Genomic DNA, 21,104 nt, shown 5'->3' with positions numbered 1-21,104 from the left:
CCCCCCCCACACCCCGGCCCAATCTCAACAACATTCCACTCGCTGTATCTGATACCATGGACCTTCTATCACTGTGCCATGAATTAATCCGCGGAATGTCTTGACACAGACGTGCAAAACAGAAAGAGAAGTTAGGTTTCCTCCTACGTCTCTTGTGGCTCAAGTCCTTTGGCACAAGTCACAAACACTCCGGGCCCCTTTGAGAAGGTCACGTCGACTAAGATCAGGGTTCCTTTTCCAAAAACTGACATTAGTTTTCCAACAGCTAAATTATGACTTTAAAGAGGCTCGTTTACTTTAATGTAAATTTTCTTCTAGACAAAACAACAACTGGAAACTTCCAAGATTGGTAGCATAACGACATCTGAAATTGCTAGCCCCGCACTCAGAAAAGTGGCAGGGAAAATGTGCACAATGTGGCTTTCTGTTTTCTTAATGAAGCCAAGTCCTCCTTCTAATTTAGTTCCCATACCTCTATTTTCATCTTCTCTTTTACTACATGGGAATTTCTAGGCCATCCGCTTGTCAGACACACCGACTTGGTGTCTTGACGGCCAAGGAGATAAAAAGAGAATGGTAAAAAAAAAGCCAAAAACCACGGAGCAACTGAAAGGACGGAGCCACCTGCATGGACCCTGATCCTCCCCTGCATTCCACAAACCATTAAGTGTCTTTCCCACATGGGGAACCACGAAGGCTTTACTAGGGATATACGCAAGGACCACCATTTCAATGCATCATTACTAAACCAAAAAAAGAAAAAGTATTTCATAGAACAGTTATTTTTATAACTTGCAGGTAGCCCCCAGAGGCAATACCTGGCTGATCAAATCATAGCAAACTCTAGGCGACATGGCATCCTCTACAGAAACGCTTCCCTGACTGGCTTTCCAAAAGGAAGTCTGGGGGATAGAGAGGCTTTAACTCACCGCGTTGTGCTTCAGTTATCCGATCAGCACGCAATCCCTCTGATTTTTTTTTTCAAACCTGAAACATTTCAATCACTAAAATAAAACAACCTGGGGGCAGGAGGAGGAAGGAGGCTGTCCCTCTTCCCCTAATTGCCGCACAGCAACCAAGCATCAACTCAAACCCGTCAGCTCCTAAAGCCTGGAGACAGGATGTCCAGCAAGGGATGACAGAAAAGGCTGGTCCACGGACACTTGACAAACACATCTTAACCAGAGTGCCACTCACATTGCAGTTAAAACCCTCAGCAACTGGCTGACCATTTCTGCATGCTGACTGCTGTGCAGAGCAGAAACAAAACCTAAGGCAGGTTTTCAGAATCGTTTGCTATCAAGATCATTGCTATCAAGAATTTACACCTGGCACGGTGGCTCTCGCCTGTAATCCTAGCACTCTGGGAGGCCAAGGCAGAAGGATCACCTGAGGTCAGGAGTTCAAGACCAGCCTGAGCAAGAGCGAGATTCCCCACTCTACCAAAAATAGAAAAAACTAACCAGGCATAGTGGTGCGCACCTGTAGTCCCAGCTACTTGGGAGGCTGAGGCAGGAGGACTGCTTGAGCCCAGGAGTTGGAGGTTTCAGTGAGCTATGATCACACCTTTGCACTCTACCCAGGGTGACAGAGTGAGTCTCAAAAAAAAAAAAACAAACAGAATTTACAATCTTGCTGGTGAGGAAAAAAGAAATATATGCATAAAAGAAGCGTTGGCAAAAGGCCACTTAGAAAAAAATTAAGCTCATAATGAAAATCTCCTAAAGAAACATAGATTTTTCCACACAAAATAAATGGTCCATTTATTAAGCTGAACAATAGCATGTAATTAATAAAACTTAAGGAACTAATAGAGTATGCAGCAAAAGGTTTCAAAAGTCACAGAAATAATAGAGACCTGGCCAAGCCCTGCGTTTCCATTTGTCTCTCGCCACAGCTGTCAGTGAGAAAGCAAACTCGTCCTGCTCAGGAGGTCTCCCTTTGTATGGAGAGGATCACTAATTCCTCTTCCCCACTGGGACACTCTTGCAAGGCCCGGTGGTTCTCACACGGCAGAAGGCACGAGGATCGCCTGGAAATTGCCCGTTTCTGCAGGGTTTCTTGGCCTCAGCACTACCGACATTTGGGCCAGATAACTCCTTGCCGTGGGGGCATCCTATGCAGTTGCCCCGGCTCCACCCCAACAGGTGCCAGCAGCACCTCACCCAGTTATGACAGACAAAAATGTTTCCAGACACTGCGGAGAGTCCCTGAGGGGCACAAGTGCCGCCCCCTCCCCGGGTTAAGAACACAGCTCTAAGATGGAACCGAGGAAGCTACATATTTAACAAGCACCCAGGGCTTCCACCATCCACCTGCAGAGCTGATTTCCCAGGCTACGACTGGATGTGTCCACAGACTGCCCTCCCACCCGCAACCCTGGCAGAAGGCATCACGACCCCAGCTCGCGGCTCCCTCCCCGTAACGGAAGTCCACGTCTGCTCCTTCGTGTGTCTCTGCAGGAAGAGCCCTCCCCACCCTGTGGACGCTGGACCTCGTCGTGTGACTTGTTTCCATCAATGGGATGTTGGCGACAGTGACCGGCAGAGAAATGTGCCTGCATGGTTTAGCTGGGCTTCTTATGCTACCAGGAGAAACACAAAGACATGCCCCAGAGTTCCCCAGCCCCAGAATGAGGAAGATACGTCACCTCAGCCCTAAACCCAGCCCAGAACCTGACCAGGCCTTCCTGTTCCCGGCTGAGCCCAGGAGAGCCACAGCTAATCGCTGACTAGGGAGCGAGAGAGAAATGGTTTAAGACTCTGAATTTGGGGGCTGTTTATTATGCAACATTAGCATGGCAGAAAGCTGAGCGATACACTCCCAAAATATGTTTGAGCCAAAATGCTGATTAACGAGCCCATACTATTACAAGTCTCCTGTCCCTTATGCCACCTGTCCCCCTGCACCATTTTGTGGAGATGCAAGCCCAGAGGCTATTGATTTAGACCCCAAGAAGTGCACACAGGGCCTCTACAAAGTCCTGGGGGCTGGGCACCACCTGCTACCTCTGCTCGCAAGCATCCTGGCACTCTGGTTCCGTACCCACAGCTGATACAGACTCCGAGACTCAAAGCCCAGGGAAGTGGCTCTGGCACAGTCCCTGATAAAGCCCCAAGCCAAGGGCAGCAGGGCCCTGAGCGTGGGGCTCTTGGGAGGGAAAGAGGGTCCAGGCATGCTTGGGGACAGTGTGTGCCCAAGCTGCACCAGCAATCTCAGGGCTTTCCAAGATGGAAAGCAAAACCCTGGCTCTGCTTAGAAGCAAATCAAGACTCAGTGAGTGAGGAGACACACCAACAAAATGGTCCAACAGCCCTGGATGTTGAATTATTCCAGAGACAAAAAATGAATACTAAACAAATACACAAGTCCTGCAGGCTTCCAGGGAGCAAATTAAGGACAGAAACAAAGACGATACGTCTCTTTTTGAAGACTGACAATGTAGTAGGCAGAATATTGGCCCCCAAAGATGTCCACGCCCAAATTCCTGGGACCTGTGGATACGCTTCCTTCTATGGCAAAAGGGACTTCGCAGATGTGATTAAATTAAGGATCTTAAAATGGGGAGATCGTTCTGCATTATCCAGGTGGGCCCAGCGTCAACACACGAGCCTTCAGAAGTAGAGAACCTCTGCAGGCTATGGTCAGAGGGAGTTGTGCCTACAGAACAGTCAGAGATACCACCTGCTCCTCCGAACGCGGAGGAAGGGGCCGCAGCCCAGGATGGGGCAGCCTCTAGAATATCCTCTGGATAGGCAAGGAAACAGGTGCTCCCCTAGAGCCCCCAAAAAGAAGTGGCCCTGCTGAAAGCTTGATTTTTAGTGCAGTGAGACCCCCCTTTCAGACTTCTGACCTCTAAAACCGTAAGATACTAAATAGGTGTTGTCTAAGCCAGTAAGTTGGGGTCATCTGCCCCGGCAGCAACAGGAAATATAGTCAGTTACAACATCAACCGGGAAAGTACCAACGGCCTTCAGCCTTATCAACAAGCCCTCTGTTGCAAGCACGGATGGCCCAGTCATGTCCCACGGATGGTCTGAGAAAGTCAGCCTCCATATTCTCCAACCCAAACCAGCAGCAGTCATTTTGGTCATCCACAGACAAGAAGTTGGTAAATTCAGCAAAGTAAACAATTCTATGATTCCGTTTCTGAGTCAGTCATGGCTGCAGCTTCGGGGACGCCCCAGAAAGCAGCCAAACTCTTTGCTGCTAGGAATCCCACGACCTCAGCGCCACGAGAAACATCCCACAGCCGCCTTGGGAGAGTCGAGCTTCTTAACAGTCCCCAAGAAAGGACTTCCTAAAACTCCACCCAAACTACACAGCAGGAGAGAGACATCAGCACGCACAGCTTCGATGGCCCGAAATGGTTTTCCGTGTTGACCTTTAGGTACAGGAAAGTGGGAGACGTGTGGAGGAACTGAAGAGAAAGGGAGGGGAGAAAATTACAGTCTGTGCTAGACTGGAGGCTGAACTATAAACGATCTTATGAACAATGTTCCATTTGTGAACGGTTTTACGTTTTAAATGTAATCGGAGAGAGCAGCAGGCTGCGGGCCCGCTGACTCACCCCGTAACATTCCTCCACCTAAATGCCCAGCCCTGCCGCGCAGCCCTTCCGTGATCACCCAGGGTTCTGGCAAAGAACTGCCAAGGAACCAGAACAACACGTGCCACGACATGGACGAAACTCAAAAATACGAAGTGAAAGAAGCCAGACACAAAAGGCCACGTATCTCGATTCCGTTTCTCTGAAGTATCTACTGCAAGTCCAGAGCCAGAAGGCAGATTCGGGGCTGCCAGGGTGCTGGGGAGAGGGGGATGGGCAGTGATGTCTTAATGGGTACAGGGTCTATTTTAGGGGTGATGAAAACATTCTAGAATTACACAGTGCTGATGGTTTGATGGTGGCACAACTTTATATACATACTAGGAAATTCCTGAGTTATACAGACTTTAGAAGAGTGAGCTACATTTGTGCTGAGGAAAACTGTCATTTAAAAAAAAGAGAAGGCCAGGCGCAGTGGCTCCTGGCTGTAATCCCAGCCCTTTGGGAAGCTGAGGTGGGAGGATCACTTGAGGCCAGGAGTCTGGGACCAGCCTGGGCAACATAGTGAGACCGCATCTCTACAAAAAATAAAAAATAGAAAAATTAGCTGGGTGTGGTGGCATGCACCTGTAGTCCCAGCTACTCAGGAGGCCGAGGCAGGAGGATCACTTGGGCCCAGGAGTTTGAAGCTTCAGTGATGTATCACTGCACTGCTGCACTCCAGCCTGGGCAACAGTATGAGATCCTATCTCAAAAAAAAAAAAAAAAGAAAGAGAAGGAGAGGCGGGAAAGAGAGAGAGAACGTCTAGCTGCTACCCGGTGGCTGGCTTGTTAGACTAGACTCCTGAAAGGCCAACAGCCTCCTTTCACTGACTGGTTTGGGACCACTTGTTTTAGGGGGCTGGGAGTGGATGGACGAAGCATAGATTTTTGTGTGACCCACTTCACTCTAAAGTCCCAGGGGCACAGCAGCACCATGGGGCCCCTAGCACAGGATGGCTACGAGCCTGCCCCACACAGGTGGGTGCTGACAGCGTGGCCTGGCCATGCCATCACAAGGGGACACTAGCTGTCAGCAGCAGAGAGAAAGAGAGACAGAGTGAGGGCACGAGGTAGGTCCCCAATGAAGGCAAACTACCCTTTTCGGGGAAATCATAGCTGGTGTTTTTGCAACATCAACAGTGACCCACAGGCCCTGAGTAATTCTTGGTGTCAGCCCCCTGCTGTAAGAAAGCCAAGCCCAAAAGCCCAAAGGCAAGACTGACACTGAACCACACAAAAATGAGGGGCCTGGGCCGGGCCCAGTGTCTCACACCAGTACTTTGTGAGGCCAAGGCGGGAGGATCACTTGAGGCCAGGAATTTGAGACCAGCCTGGGCAACACAGCAAGACCCTGCCATTACAAAAAATAAAAAAGTATTTGGGTGTAGTGGTGTACACCTATGTTCCCAGCTACTCAGGAGGCTGAGACAGGAGGATCACTTGAGTCCCAGGAGTCTGAGGCTGCAGTGAGCTATGATCATACTGCTGTACTCCAGCCTGCACAACAGAGCAAGACCCCATCTCCAAAAAAAAAAAAAAAAAGTGGGGGCAGGGGGGCTGAGAATTCGAACCACAAGCAACATTACAAGACAAGAAATGGTCCAAGAGAAATAGTCGGAACTAACAAAGGAGTAACTATCACAATGTATAAAGACTTCCTTTAAGGCAGCGGCCCTCAAAGCGTGTGTGGTCCTCAGACCATCATCGCTGGGAACCTGTCAGAAAGGCCAAGTCTTAGTTCCCACCCAGACCCCGTTTCAGAAATTCTGGGGATGGGGCCAGGCACTGTGTTCCAACAAGCTCTCCAGGTGGTTCTGATGCATGATGAAGTGTGAGAACCTGGTAGGACCACATAAATATTTATAGTAGCATTATTCACAATAGTCCGAAAGGGTGGAAACCACCCAAATGCCCCACCACTAGCAAATGGATAAATGAACTCAGTGCGTCCACACAGGATGGAATGCTACCTGGCAGCAGAGAGGAATGCATGAATGACACGCACACCAACAGGGAGGAAGCCCCAAATCAGGTGCCAGTGGAAGTCGGGCAAATGGTGAGCACTCGCTGTATGACCTCCCTGAGATAAAATGCTAGGAAACGCACGCAAACTACCCTATGAGAATAGAAAGCACATCCGTAGTGGCAGAAAGAGATCACAAAAAGGCACAGAGAAACTTTGGGGAGTGGTAGAAACACTCTTTACTATTTTGATTGGGGCGCTGGTTCTGCAAATATGTGTGTGCATACAAAAAAGTGATTAGACCGCACACTTTTTACATGTGTCGTTTACTGTACTTCACTATACCTCAATAAAGTTGTGAAAATAAGGAAAGCAGATGGAGCAGAACAAGCATAATATGAGCCCATTTAGATGAAAACACAAGATTGCATACTTGTGTCTGGACAACCAAAACTGCTAGAAAAGGATCCGCGATGCTGCACTCGATAAGCTGTGCAGACTGCTGATTCTGCGCTGGGGGAGGAAGAACTCAGGACCCCGCACTGCTTGGATTCTTTGCAATTAGCATATAAATCACGGATTACCTTGGGGGGGGAAATGGGGTTACAGACAGGCCAAAAGGAACCAAAGAATCAGGAAAAGGAGTTTCTGAAGAGGCAGAAAGCAGAGGCAGCAGGGGTGGGGGTGGGGAGGAAAAGGCCCCAGCAGGCAGGAGCGGAGGAGGAGGGTCAGCGCCTGGACGGGCGCTAAGGTAGCGGAGGAAGGCAGGTGTAGGGACCCAGTTCTTCAGGGAACAGACACAGGTTAGATGTGACCACCAGATCAAAGCCAAGCAGTGCCCCGGAGTCTACGCCGCCATTTCACTGTTCACTTGTAAACAAATACTTCCAAAGGATGCGCAAGTCATTTTTTTCCTTCTAAACTGAGCTCCAAAGTCTTGTTTATCTTTTTTGCTTCAGGAAAAAAAAATCCCTATTTTTTTCCTAAATATATGTATAAGACTGATTAAGAAGTTTGTATTTCTTTCGTAAGCCCGATGGGCTTTTTATTCTTTCAACTTCGTTAAGTCTTTTTGGAGGATCTAAGTACCTTACTTAAAACTACCATCAGGCGCAACGCTACCAAAAGCAGGGTTTCTGGCCTTGGCACTGCTGACCTTTTGGGCTGGACAGGTGTTTGCTGGCAGAGGGGGACCACCCTCTGCACTGCAGCAGGCCTCCCTGGCCTCCACACGCTAGACGCCGGCTCAGCCCTTCCTCGTGTGTAACAGCCACAGATGCGCCCTGGGAGCAAAACTGCCCCTGGTTGAGGACCAAGCTGCGGTGACCCCGGGCCCGTGTCCACCTTCCCTGCAAGCCTGAAAGACACACGCAGGCGCTTTCAAGGTGGAAGCACAAAGGGGTGTTTGCCCTGTGGTCACGTCCTCAGCCCACCATTGTCTGGTCCCCTGCCTGTCAAACAGGGCCCCTTATGGGCTTCTGCCCACTGTTTACACCAGCACATACAACGAGCTCCTCCCATGGGCCGGATTCCGAGCTAATCACTTCCCACAAGGTTTCACATTTAGAGCCTGCCACAAATCCACTGTTAGCCTGATCTCACAGGTGAGGAAAGGAAGGCAGGATGCCAATCACACTATCATACTCATCCTCACTGCCCTCTCCCACCCATCCCTCCCCAGGAGGGGCGAGGGAGTCAGGTCTCACCACCCGGAACGTCCAGCCAAGCACAGAGATACTCATTCTTGGAAATATACCTCTAAGATGTCCACAGAAGGGGACTGTATAGAGACAGAAAGGAGCTTAGTTGTTGCCCGTGGCTGGAAGGTGGGAGCAGAGTTTGATAACACCTCGACCTCCTGTCCTGACCTAACTGTGGAACGAAATGTTCTAAAACTCGACTATGGTGATGTTTACACAACTCAGTAAGTTTACGAAAAATCACTGAATTGTACCACTTAAAAAGGGGATTTTTTTTAATGGTATGTTATTCATAGCTCAATAACCTTGTTTAAGAAAATCAACTGAATTTTAAGCCATTCTCAGGAGTTCTATGTTAAAGGAAACATCACGACAAGCTGACGTCTTGGCAACCCAAAGGCAAAGCAAACATCTGTGGCAAACCCAAATGGAACGGAGTACCGCGTAGCTTGCAAAGGGAATTACTACCCAACCGGAATGGACAACGTCTCTATCTAACTCAACTCTATGAGGTACAGAAAGCCAAACACTCGCAACTGCCCAACCCAGAGATGTGGACAGAGAGAAATCCACTCCAGTGAGCATCTGGGTTACCAGAAACACGTACAGAAAGATACATTTTGCTGTCCAAATATAGAACAGTGAATGGAAAAGCAAACACAACAGGAAATGAGAGAAGGCTGAACATTTACTTTTAGATAGCAAACTATGAATTGAGCCCAAGTCTCCCTTAAAACAAACTCCACAAAGAAAAATGGGATTAACGATCCCAGCTTGCTTCTCTGCTGTGCCAGGCATATAAATAAAGGAAAGAAAATTCAAAAAGGACAATTTACCCTGTGTTTTTTACACTTAAAGATGAATTGGGAAATAATTAAAACACAGTCTCTTGTTTCAACTATCTTTTCTGAAACCATGGCCAGGATGTTCAAAAAATGACGAACTGTAACTGGAAACTAACTACTGGGTGGATGTGAGCTGTACTGACTGAGATAAAAATGAAATGTTTCCATGAGCTAATCTTATTCTATATTTAGTTTGAGTACACTAATGTAATTAACGAAGGTTATATAATGTCGCTAACTTCAAAATTCCAATTATAAAGCTTCGCATATAATTATTTGAACTAAAATTCATTTGATTTTTATTTCTGTGGAAAGATAAAGATAGCTAATTTTAATAACTCCATTCTTCCTAACGAGAAGTAACTGCTTTCCTCGCTGTAAATTATGTAAACGGTGCTTCAACAACGCCGTAAACTAATTTCTTGTTATAGTCTCTCTTGAAGGTTAGTGTACTCATAGATTCATGTCCCTGGGGTTTTACCATTTGTCCTTACCGGTCCCCTACACTCCAACTGCATCCACCTCCACCTCGCACTCCCGGAAACCACACCTAGATGGAGGCACTTGCCAGGTGCATGAGTGTGCACTTAGGAAATAACATCAACTCTGGTGCAGGCTTCAGAGGACAGCGAGTTCAGGGCCATTTTCGGAGATACATTCTGAAATGTCATATCAGATGATGTGGCTGGCAAATAACCAAACAAATAATTATTGGCATCATCACTCAACAACAAAGACAGAGAGGATTCAGTGCAGAGCTGCAGCAATTCGGTGGTGACCGGCTGACCTGCTTCCGCTTGATTTCATGTGTCAGTGGACCTCCTTCTAACATGAAGTCAAGACCAGCTACCTGTCTAAGGGGCAAGGCATCTGGCTAAAAGCAAAACAGTCCGTGTCATTTCTCTTTCCTCTTGCAGGGGCTGGGCAATGGGGACAGATAAGGCGTATTCCCAAATATGCCTTTTCTTCTGCTTTACACTTCATTATAACCCAGGTTCTCACTGAGGCATCAATGTACTGACCTCTGAAGAGTAGAGACAGGTACATAAATCTAGAGTGTAAAAAATTCTACTTCCTGTTTCTCCTCTCTTTATAGTGAGTGCCTTGTGAATATTACTATAAAGAGAAGCAACAGGGTTTTTTAAGTAGACATAAAAATTTCAGTTACCAAAGTTCACAGGAAATGTCCACATAGATCCTGACAAGTGTTAATGACATTTGGCATAAGGTGTCCTGTCGGTATATAGAAATCTACAATCTACAAGTATTGTTCCCCACAGGCTTTTCAATGTACTAGGCAAGTATCTGTTCATCATTTTATATACAAAGTTATACTGTAAATTCAACATTCACAAAGGAGAAAACAGACACAAACACCAAAAATTACACACACACACACACACACACACACACACACACACACAACCTGACGTGTCAATCCCCTCAAGTTAAACAAACAAAAAACCTGGTCTGGAAACCTTACACTACTTGAGGTTGGCATTTAGAGTCTCACGAAAACGAAACCTTCAGCTATTCTCAGCAAATAAGCTCAGACAAAAGACCTTACCTTGGGAGGCGAGTCCTACTTCTCACCTCTGCAATGTGGTCTGAGTTGCGTATACAGTTTTTACCTTTATTCGCACATACGTTACCGCTACACCAGTAACGTAGCATCAACTAAAATCAGTTTTCTCTTAAAAAAAACACAAAAAACCTGTAATATGAAATGCAAAAAACAAAAATGGATTTAATAACAACCATGATGGATGAAATATGTCTCTGAAAACAAAACAACAAACAGCCAGATTTAAGGCACCCACCAACTTTTATCACAACCCAAATCTGAACCACTTCTTCAACAAAAGCACCTAATTCTCCAGAACCCTGAGGGCATCCTCAATGAAAGCAGCTGATTTACAAACAGAATTAAGTGATTATGAAAACAACGTAGAGTCATAAAATGCTTAAAAAGCACAGCATTGTTCCACGGTTTCCTCATGCACCTGTAACCAACATACTGTCGCCTAGTTCTACAACATAAATATTTTTCAACTTTAAAAACAACATACAAAATCCACTAGATCCAAAATGTGCACAACACCCTCTTGTTGCGTGTTCCTTCTTGCCTATCCCTAAGTCAAATCAGCAATATCTGTATCTCTGGAGTGATGTCCAACCTTCAAGCTGGTAGATCTGAGTTACTTCACGCACACACACCCTGGCAGCTGAAGCTGGAAGAAAAGTGGGGTACAGCTGTGTCCCGTCTACATCTAGGGCCTTTAATTATTCCTTCTTCTAGCCTTTGGAGACCTAAATCAGTGCTCTCAAAATGTTTTTCATTGCATATGCCTATCAGTGAAAAAGTATTGAGCATGTGGCCTGAACTCATGAAATTTATTTATTAAATATACACAAAACATTATATGCATTTTCACAGACAAAAAATAAATATAGGCCGGGCGCGGTGGCTCACGCCTGTAATCCTAGCTCTCTGGGAGGCCGAGGCAGGCGGATTGTTTGAGCTCAGGAGTTCGAGACCAGCCTGAGCAAGAGCAAGACCTCGTCTCTACTAAAAATTGAAAGAAATTAATTGGACAACTAAAAATACATAGAAAAAATTAGCCGGGCATGGTGGCGCATGCCTATAGTCCCAGCTACTCGGGAGGCTGAGGCAGGAGGATCGCTTGAGCCCAGGAGTTTGAGGTTGCTGTGAGCTAGGCTAACACCACGGCACTCTAGCCTGGGCAACAGAGTGAGACTCTGTCTCAAGAAAAAAATAAAATAAAATAAATAAATATAAGCATTAATTTTTAATAGACATTTTCATAGTTTCTTCCTGCATGCCAATAAATCTTGTTGTGCACCTGCCAGAAGGCATGAAACTCACCTGGGAGGCCCTTTTGGGAAGTAAAACCTAAGACCCATCATTTCTGTCCCCCTCCCCCAAATTTGGAAACTACTAGTTTAAAGAAAACATACTCAGGGTCCCATAAAATTTATGAGTGTGCCATGAAATGTAAAAGTAACTCTAGTTTCCACAGGCTTCTCCCCATGTGGTCTACAATAATTTATCAAGAACTGGACTCATATAAGATCATTCTTTCTTATTTTCATCAATTTCATTGTATCTCGGGTGCACCTCAAAGGTTGCTTCTGCTGGCTAGTCTTTTTGAAACATCATGATACAGATCACTGGAAATGGTTGGAACCGGCATAGAATCAGCAGTGAGTTACAAATGCAAACCGAATGTGACGTTTCTTTCATAATCAAATTGGGAGTTAAACCAAACCATGTCTCAGACTGACCTGCAACTGTCAGAACTTGGCAATTGCCATTTTCAAGTTTATACTTTTGAATTCTTGAGTTTTTACCAACATAGCACTGGCATTAAAGTCGAGTAGGATTAAAATGTCTGATGATACTCTGTTGAAAACAGAACTTAAGGGAAGAGCCCAAGTTTATTCCATGCCCCAAATGAACCAAATGGTAGGGACATCAATTCCCTACTCAGCTGCTTTTCCGAAGTACAATCTGAAACTGTGAGGACACCTGGATGTTTATGGATGCTGGGAATTACATTTGCATATTGGCACTACCGATTTTTTTGGGTAACAGACCTCCACTCAACTCCATTTCTCATCTTCATGTGGACGTGAAGATATTAAGGTCGGCTGCAGGAGCAGAGTTGTCCAGGTCGAGCCTGAGCATTACCCACAACACACTAAAAATGGAAATCACGGCTCAGCTGTGCTCAATTTTTCTCCAGTTTTTAAAATGACCTTATATGGTCTGGCCATAGTAAAGCGTTTGTTATTATTGATTTAAGAAATGAAAATGGCACCGCATACGGTAAGCTTCCTTTTGTCCAACCTCCCATCCACCAGGACGTTCAAACGTAACTGAACAATGCCACACGCTCACACAGACTCAAGCCTCATGACAACAGGTTAAGTGGGTAACGGGAAGAGTCACGCTATCCGGAAGGGGAGAAGTGTCTTCTGCCTAACGCAGACGGGACTGGGGATCCAGTCCTCAACAGTCGTGAGAAAGTTTTCCAGTTCGTGGCGAGCTGGGGAGGGACGGGGCTGCCGTGCGCTGGCGAGCGGGCGCAGGCCGCCTGGGCTGACATTCTAGGTTCCAGCCTTCAGGGAAACAGGCAAAGAGAACTCTCATGTTTTCTTTTAAACTTTCCAGCTACATCCACCACGATAGGAAAAAATGACAGGAATTCAAGGCAGACACCCTGGTCAAGAATAAACACTGGGAGTTTTGCCGTGAGCATTGCTTGTGCTTATTTTACAGTGTCTCCCGAGACTGAAAACGCCATACTCCCAAGAATTATCCGGAGGCACCCAAGCAAACTATCTTCTCGATTGTTTTTGTTTTTTTTTTTAACAAAAATACACAACTAACTTACCAGTGTTTACCAAAATCTTGCTGATTTTAATCGTGGGAAAAGCGATGGTCTAGGCAGAAAACATAAATAACCATCAGCGTACCCTAACATTTAGTTAACATAAAACCACCATCATCCTTAACCAGTCTAGAAAAACAGTGGCCTCCCGACCTTGAAGTAGGGTCCCGCTCCCACATTAAAATCTTCACACCTGGGAGAAGCCTCGAAGCCTCTCATCCGGCCCTTTCACCCTGCCCAGGAGGACGTGCACAGATTCTGCGACTTCACACAGCCAGGCAAACCACCTGAGGAAGGCTGCGACAAGGATTCTTCTAGAAAACATGCCACTGCCTTTGAGATCAGAAAAAGCGAAATGATGGCCCAACGTAAAATGTAGACAAGCAGCTACACAGAAGCACAGATGCGGACTGCATCTAATACTCTTAGCCTATTCTGTATTCATGTGATTAACCCAATGGGAAAAGTGCAAGGGCTCTTAACGAACCTGAGTCCTGTGTGTGAAACTAAAGCCAGGTCTTTAACCTTCTGATCCATTTTACACACAAAGTGTCTTTCGGTAGTACTGTGTGGCAAGGTGAGGGGGACACCCTCTGAAAGGCCATCGCAAACAGTCCCTTCGCAACCATCACGGCTGCAATAACTCCCTGGCACCAAAGAAACAGCAGATCTTTAGCGGCCTCAGCAAACCCCCACATGCTTTCTCACACACGGTGAGCAGCAATAAGCTCTTCTTTTCCTTGCTTTTGATGACACCTACAGCGCAAAACCTGCCGTCCTGAGGACAGCAGGGTGGCCAAGTGCGCAAACCATGAAGTTCACCTCTCACCAGGGGAAGGTGCTGGAAGAGCAGAGGGACTCACATAAGGCATTTCAGCATTTGTTAAATAAAACGGGATCCCAGAGACCTGGGCAGCAGAGCCGACGGGCGGGCGCCCCAGGTTAGGGGTTGGGGGTGGGGAGGGACTCGTTCTCCATCCCCACTACGGTGGTGCTAACCCCAGTCTACACACATAAAGCTGTACACCCAAAGAGAAAAACAGCCAATTTACCATATGGTGATTTAAAATAAAATTATACACATACATGGATTTTACATAGATAACTAGCCCTGAAATTGAGGGAGGAAAAGAAAGATAAGGAAAGAAAGCAGCAAATTACTAGAGACCATCCTAACTGATGAAGAGACATTGCCAGACCCAATGCCCAACTTTGAAAAAGGGGAAAATATAAGCACGTGCTGCTCCAAGCATTCTAATAATTCTATCTCTTTTAATATGACAAGCCTGAGAAATAGATTTTATTCTCTCATTCTCTTCCTTCTCCTCTCTCAATGAGGAAGCTAAGGCTAGAGTTCACCGATTTGCCCAGAGACCTAGTCGCTGCATGGCGAGCTAGCTGCATGCCAGGTTTCCCTCACAGCTGTCCCCAGCCCCCCGGGGCCAGCAGGAGCCCAGAATCCCCCCCGACCAGGTAGGGCCTGGAGCTCCTCTGGGGCTCATGCGGATGTGGGGGCCAGGGGCTGGCTCAGGACAACCGGCCGCAGCAGGACCACACCCTGGACGCCCTTCTCCTACTGACACTTCCAAGAGCACCAAGAAGCTGACCCAAAGTAAGACCTAGTGAGTCTGTGACGACATCAGCAAAAGCAAAAGGAAGAAGCTGAGAAACATGCACTCAGAGTGCACGTGCACCTGGGGCTCAAGACACTGGCGTTGAGGCAGAGCTTGGGCGACGAGCAGCCCTGTCCCGCCAACGCTCACAGGCCTTACTCACAATCATTCTTGGAAGCCCACTTCCCACTGCCCCCTTCCCTTGCTCCTACGAGCACCTGAAACTCTTACTGACTCCATCAGCAGCTGTCGTAACTTATTTCCTAACATAAAGTTTGCCTAAAACGTGTGTGCCTTGACAACTATAGAACTTGACACATATCATTGCATAGCTGACCATATAATTCAGGGTTTCTCCACCCGGGCACCATTGGCATTTGGGGTCAGGTCATTCTCTGTGGTGGGGCTGTCCCGTGCACCGCAGGGTGTTGAGCAGCGTCCCTGGCCTCTGCCCACTAGATACCAGGAACATCCCTATCCTCAGCTGTGACAATTCAAAATGTCTCCAGACATTGGCAGATGCCCCTTCACCATGGGGACAAAATTGCCCCGATTGAGAACCATTAGTTGGCTGCAACATTCTGGAGCTCCATGTTGAAGGCACCATTCCCATAAGCAACCTTGTTCTCTACCTTTAATTCTAAGGCTTCCTTTTCTCTTAAACCATCTCGACCTCTCTGATCCCACTGGCAAGAACAAACCTAAGCAAGCATAGGAAATGGTACCCAACTTCCTTTGTACAATAAACATATTCTCTCCTGTCTTAACTTTAAATGTGCTCCAATTCCATTTCTTAACCTTCGGGCACACTGGGGATTCTCCATAAATATTTGACGGCAAAGATAAGGCACAGAAGGGCGCGGTGGGAGGGTGCCAGCGCGGGTCCTCTGAAGTCAGGTGCCCGCTGGCCGGCCTCGCAGCAGCCGGGGAGTGACTCCTTAATGACTGCAATGATTGCATTTCTCCCTCGAGATTTCAAAGTCCTTTTCTCAGGCGAGGCTCTCTCTCCTTGCCCTTTACAAATACGTTGGCTTTTTCCATCCCTTCCCACATTCAGCTTTTATGTTGGTTCTGGTGGGTTTCAGGTTCGCCAGTCTGGCCAGCACGGTCCATCTGGCGGCGCCCCGCGGAAAGGGTGGGCCGGAGGGAGAGGGGGCCAAGACCCCAGGGGAAAAACGTGCCCCAGTCTCTGGCTCAAGAGGTCAGCTACTTCCTTCACACTGAAAAGAGTTATGGGAGAAAAAAAAAAGTTTATCTTTCCAACTCAGAAAAAAGTGCTTACAAAATGCCCTTAGTCTTGCTTCCTGATTGAAACTATTTTTTAAATGTATCTGGTGGTGAAAGATTAACAACGTACTGGATGGAATGTACTACTTTTTGTTTTTAAGCAGGGGGCGAGGAGGGGGGGGATAGAAAAAGGGCCAATGCAAGGTATCGGGAAAGCAGGGCAGGGATGGTCTCTGTCCCGCTGGGCAGAGAAACCGTGATCACCCGCTAGGCCGGAGGGCCACAGGGCCATGCCGAGGGCACAGTGCAGCTGTGTACACAGCCTGGCGGGGCGGGAAACTGGGAAAGAGACAGCCCCAAGTTTTAGCTGAGGTGTTCGCCCACCCAGCAGGTAACAGGGTCAAGAATCTGCACTCCTCACATTCGGGGCCCACCGCAGATGGCCTCCCCCTGGAGGGATCCATGTCCTGCCACTGGAGAACCTTGGGCACCCAGGTGTGCAGGTCCTTTCAGCCAAAGGCTGGCTGCAGGACACACCATAGTCCTGATAAGTAGCCAAAGTGAGAGGCTCGTGGTGGGACACTTCTGGGAAGCCACCTCTCCCACAGAGCCGGGTTTCTCCCCCAGTGTCATTAGCAAATAAAATTTCTGCAAAGAACTGTGCAAATGTCACATCCACTAAAGAAATAAAAATAACACCCTGACTGAGGAGTCTAGTGTGCAGGAAGCAGCTAACACTCGGCCATGTTTTGTTTTGTTTTTCTTATACTTTGATTATTGTGAAATCTCACCTCGTTGGAAGGATTCCTTGTCAGCCTTTTAATAGGGAAGATTTTGACCTCAAGAGATTCAACCTCAATACTTAGGACTTAAACTGTAAGGAGCGGATGGGGGAGACCGAGGCACCCAGCACAAGCAAGGCCTTGAAAATATCAGATGCGGTTTAGCACTACAGGTCCCTGGCACAGGACGCTCACTGACAGGGGAACCGTCAGCCTGGCATGACCCTCCACCTACACCGTCCCAAGGACTCCGGCAGGCAGCGTGGAACCTGCAGTGCCATTTTTCAGATGGGGAAACCAAGACACAGAGCAGCTGAATGCTTGCCCAAAGTGGAACGCCCAGTCGGGGAACTCAAGCTTGGTGCTCTGGTTTTCTAACTCTAAATTGGTCCAATGCACCTCAATCTAGCATTCACAGCTGTGAATTTCAGGTTAAGAACCCATCTGCTGAAACCACTTTCCTGGGCAAATCACTGACTGAAATGGGTCTTTCAAAAAAAAAAAGTAGGTCTATCTGTGAGTTATTTCAAACTTTATCAACCTCTCCCTTACCACCGCCCCCCTCCCCGAAAAGCACACCAATTCTCTTGACTGTCAGCAAGGTTTCACTGCCGTAACTAGAGTAGCACTCTCCAACAGAACTTCTGCAAGTTCTGTGCTGTCCAATGCAGTGGCCACTTAGCCACATGCAGCTACTGAGTGAAACATGGCTGGTGGAACTGATGGAACAGAACTGTTATTTTCAGTTAAGTCTAAATACACATATGTGGCAAGTGGCTGCCATATGCAATGACAAAGCTATAGAAGAAAATAATCACTCCACTGTGGTCAACCTTCTGTGATTCTGTTGAGATATGTCTATACGTAATACATATATCTCTATGAACATAACCAGTGTAGACTCTCCTGTATGTGTATGTGCATATAATTATAGATCTTTTGTCTCCAAGTGAGAAAATCCACACTAGATAGACAGAAAGGCAAAATAACACCAAGCTTAAGTGCTGGGCTTTGGGAATCAGACAATCTTCCCTCCACTAGGTACAGTATCAGCAAGGTGCTTAACATCTCTGAGTGCTGGTGTCCTCCACTGTAACAGAGAAACAATAATTGCCATCCATGGGGCATTAAATGCCTATAAAATCCTCAGTGCATGGCATTTGAGTAATATACAGGCAATTATTCTATTTGCACAAGAGCAACAAATAAAATTTGCAAGAGGCTTTATATCTTTAAAAAACTTCCACATGCATTCTCTTTAGCTCCTTCAACTATCCAGTAGGACGACTTTAGTTCTCCTTTTTATTTTTACACATAGGAAATGGTGCTCAGAAAAGTTGCAGGAATTCGAGGTTACATAACTGGTCAACGGTAGAGCACAAACACGGTGGCCCTTCCACAAGGTCAGGCCAAATGGGGATGAAGGCAGCTCTTCCCAACGAACGTTACCTGTCATGATGCTACCTGCCATTGTGGAGATGAACTCAGGGGGCTCTATTCACCACCGTCAGCTCTCAAGCCCATTTAAACCCTCACACCAGCCCAGCAAGACAGTTTCATGACGCCATCATACAGATGAGAAAACCGAGGCTCTGCTAGATAAAAGTGCAATTCAAAACCAAATGCAACTTCAAAGTCCCACATCACAAGATATCCCTATACAGTTCATGAAAAAGCCCAAACTTTCAGGAGCAATGAAAAAATCTAGGAGATTTAGGGATCAAAGTGTGAAAACTGAAGGGAGATAGTCACAATTTCTGGACCGACCAAGCCTTGGATAAAGGAAGACTAAGAACAGCCAATACCCAAGGATCCTAGTAGCACACCCTGCCATAGGTGAATGGGCCACCTCCCCGCCCCACCCCCCCACTCCCAATATCCACCAAGGGGGCCTCTGCCTTGCTCTTGGGTCCCCTGGGCCTAGCAGAGGACCTGGCCTCTAGCAGCAGTTCAGTATATTTTTGAATGAATATTTGTCCATGACCATAAAGGGGAAATGTATCTTCTAACTAACATGCTCCTGTATAGAACCAGTGATACAGTTATAATTAATGAAAAAACTCCAGATTTTGATACATTAACTTCTAAGTATGTCTACAATAACAATTATTTTTTGTAAATCGCTTCCTACTCTTTCCTGGCAGTGTAGACCTCTCGAGTCCAGTAAGGGGATAAAATGCAGGGGGTGAGGGAGTGAGACCACAGCACTACACCAAAAATCTCCACTTTTGTCCCTCAGTTGTGTGTTCCTTTAAAGCCTGTAATCGCCTTAAGGGGCCATTTTAATAATTGGATCGAGGGATGAACTTCACCTTTTATCCCTGTATTAGCAACACAGCTTGGTGGTTTTCCACAAAAATCTGCAGCACATTTGAGACACGACTGCCTTTTAAAATAAAAGCGTCATACTCAACGTTCTTTTTTTTTCCCCTAATTGTGTCTTTTCTAGAAATGCCTTCTTGTAAACTTTTCATAAAATCGTCAAGAGCCATTTCCTACAGCTAAGCCACCGCCTGGGACCTTAACCGAGCTCCCCTCTCCTCGCCCTCCCCCTTCCAGCTTAAACCGAGGACAGGCGCGGCGTGTCAGAGAGGAAAACACCCAGAAGGCAGGTCAAGCCACACATGACAATGCAAAGCAGAAACACTTGCAGATACAATGGAGCCTGGATTTTTGTTTCCTTTTTAGGTTTTGCTCCAAAACATCAGCGACTGGAAAAGAAACCCGTCGGACCCCAACTTTGTGCAGTGTCCGACGCAGTTGGTCGGAGAACACGAGGCCGAGCACTGAGCAAGCCCGGGCTCTCGGCCTGACCGCGCACAAGCGACGCACGTGAGCTCCAGGCCCTATCCCAGAGCGGCAGGCCTCCAGCGACCCAAACTTGTCACCAACCCAGCAATCACTGACTCCCGAAGGCGCACCCCCCATTCTGAGCACCGGCCCCTCCGTTAGGGAAAGTCTCCCCAGGGTCAGGGCCGCGGATCTGGGACACCCTCCAACCCCCGCCGCCAGAGCCCGGGAGCAACAGGTCTGCACCGGGCGGCTCCGCAGATGCCGGAAGACCAGGGGCGCCCCCAGCCCGGTCCCCGTGCTTGGCCCGGGAGTGGCGGGGGGAGGGGGCTTCCGACTAACTTGACAGTTTCCGCGCCTCCGAAACTGAGCAGACGCGGGGCCAGCGCCGCCTCGCCCGCCTCTCACTCCTCTCCGCGCGCACGAGCCGCCACCCGGTTCCGGGCCGGCCCGCGCCCCGGAAGACCGGGGCTCCCCTCCCCCAGGGGGGGAATCCCGCCTCGGCCCCTCAGCCCGCGGGGGCGCAGGTTTGCCTAGCGAGCCCCAGGATCGGCAGACAAAGGGGCACCGGGGTTGGGAGAGACCGAGCGCTTCCCCAAACTTACCGGCCGCCTTCCCCTCCCCAAAACAAAGACGCTCCCCGCCAGCCTCAGTCCGCACCCGCCGCGCCCGCACTTTGGGGAGCGGCCGCAGCGGGGTATTGTTCAGCCTCCGGAGAGCGCGCCGCACCCCGGCCCGAACGCCGCAGGGACAGTGGGGGACCTGCCCCTCTAGGAGCCCCGGGGGCGGGCGGAGCGTCCGGGAGCCCTGATCCGCCGCCGGACCCCTGGGTGACGCCGAGCCCCGCTCGCCACATAAGTTTGCGCGCCCCCCGGCCCCGCGCCCGGCGAGCTCAGCCCCGCGCACTCACCTCACCGCGAGCAGCGCAACTTGTGGCGGCGCCGCCGCGCCCGGCCGCGCTCCGCGCCTCCCTGCGGCCGGGCGTCGCCGAGCCCGGGCCGTGCCGCGGCCGAGCAGGGCCCGGCGCCCCGGAGCAGCCGAGCGCCGCCCCCGGGCCGCCCCCGCCCCGCCGCGCGAGTCCCCGAGAGGGCGCGGGCGCTGGAAAGTTTCGGTGCCGAATGGCGGCCGGAGGGCGCTGCTGCGGCGGCGGCGGCGGCGGCGGCGGCGCGCCGGCGGCT

At 48.5% G+C, this 21,104-nt stretch overlaps 1 protein-coding gene across 2 annotated transcripts in view; it reads right to left on the bottom strand.

The window, feature by feature from the left end:
- TBL1X (transducin (beta)-like 1X-linked) overlaps positions 1–20,894 on the bottom strand; it is a 209,153-nt gene extending 188,259 nt beyond the window's left edge. The window contains exon 1 of one of the 2 annotated variants that reach the window (XM_012656827.1): positions 20,837–20,894. The gene's annotated coding sequence lies outside the window, so the exon portion shown is untranslated. The remainder of the gene's footprint in view (positions 1–20,836) is intronic. The other variant, XM_012656828.1, reaches the window with a different exon arrangement.
- Between the last annotated feature and the right edge of the window lie 210 nt (positions 20,895–21,104).

Source organism: Propithecus coquereli, unplaced genomic scaffold, assembly GCF_000956105.1.
Source record: "Propithecus coquereli isolate 6110/MARCELLA unplaced genomic scaffold, Pcoq_1.0 Scaffold52, whole genome shotgun sequence".
Classification (NCBI taxonomy): Eukaryota; Metazoa; Chordata; class Mammalia; order Primates; family Indriidae; genus Propithecus; species Propithecus coquereli.
The sequence above is the reverse complement of the archived record's forward strand: the minus strand, read 5'-3'. Positions and strand labels throughout refer to the sequence as shown.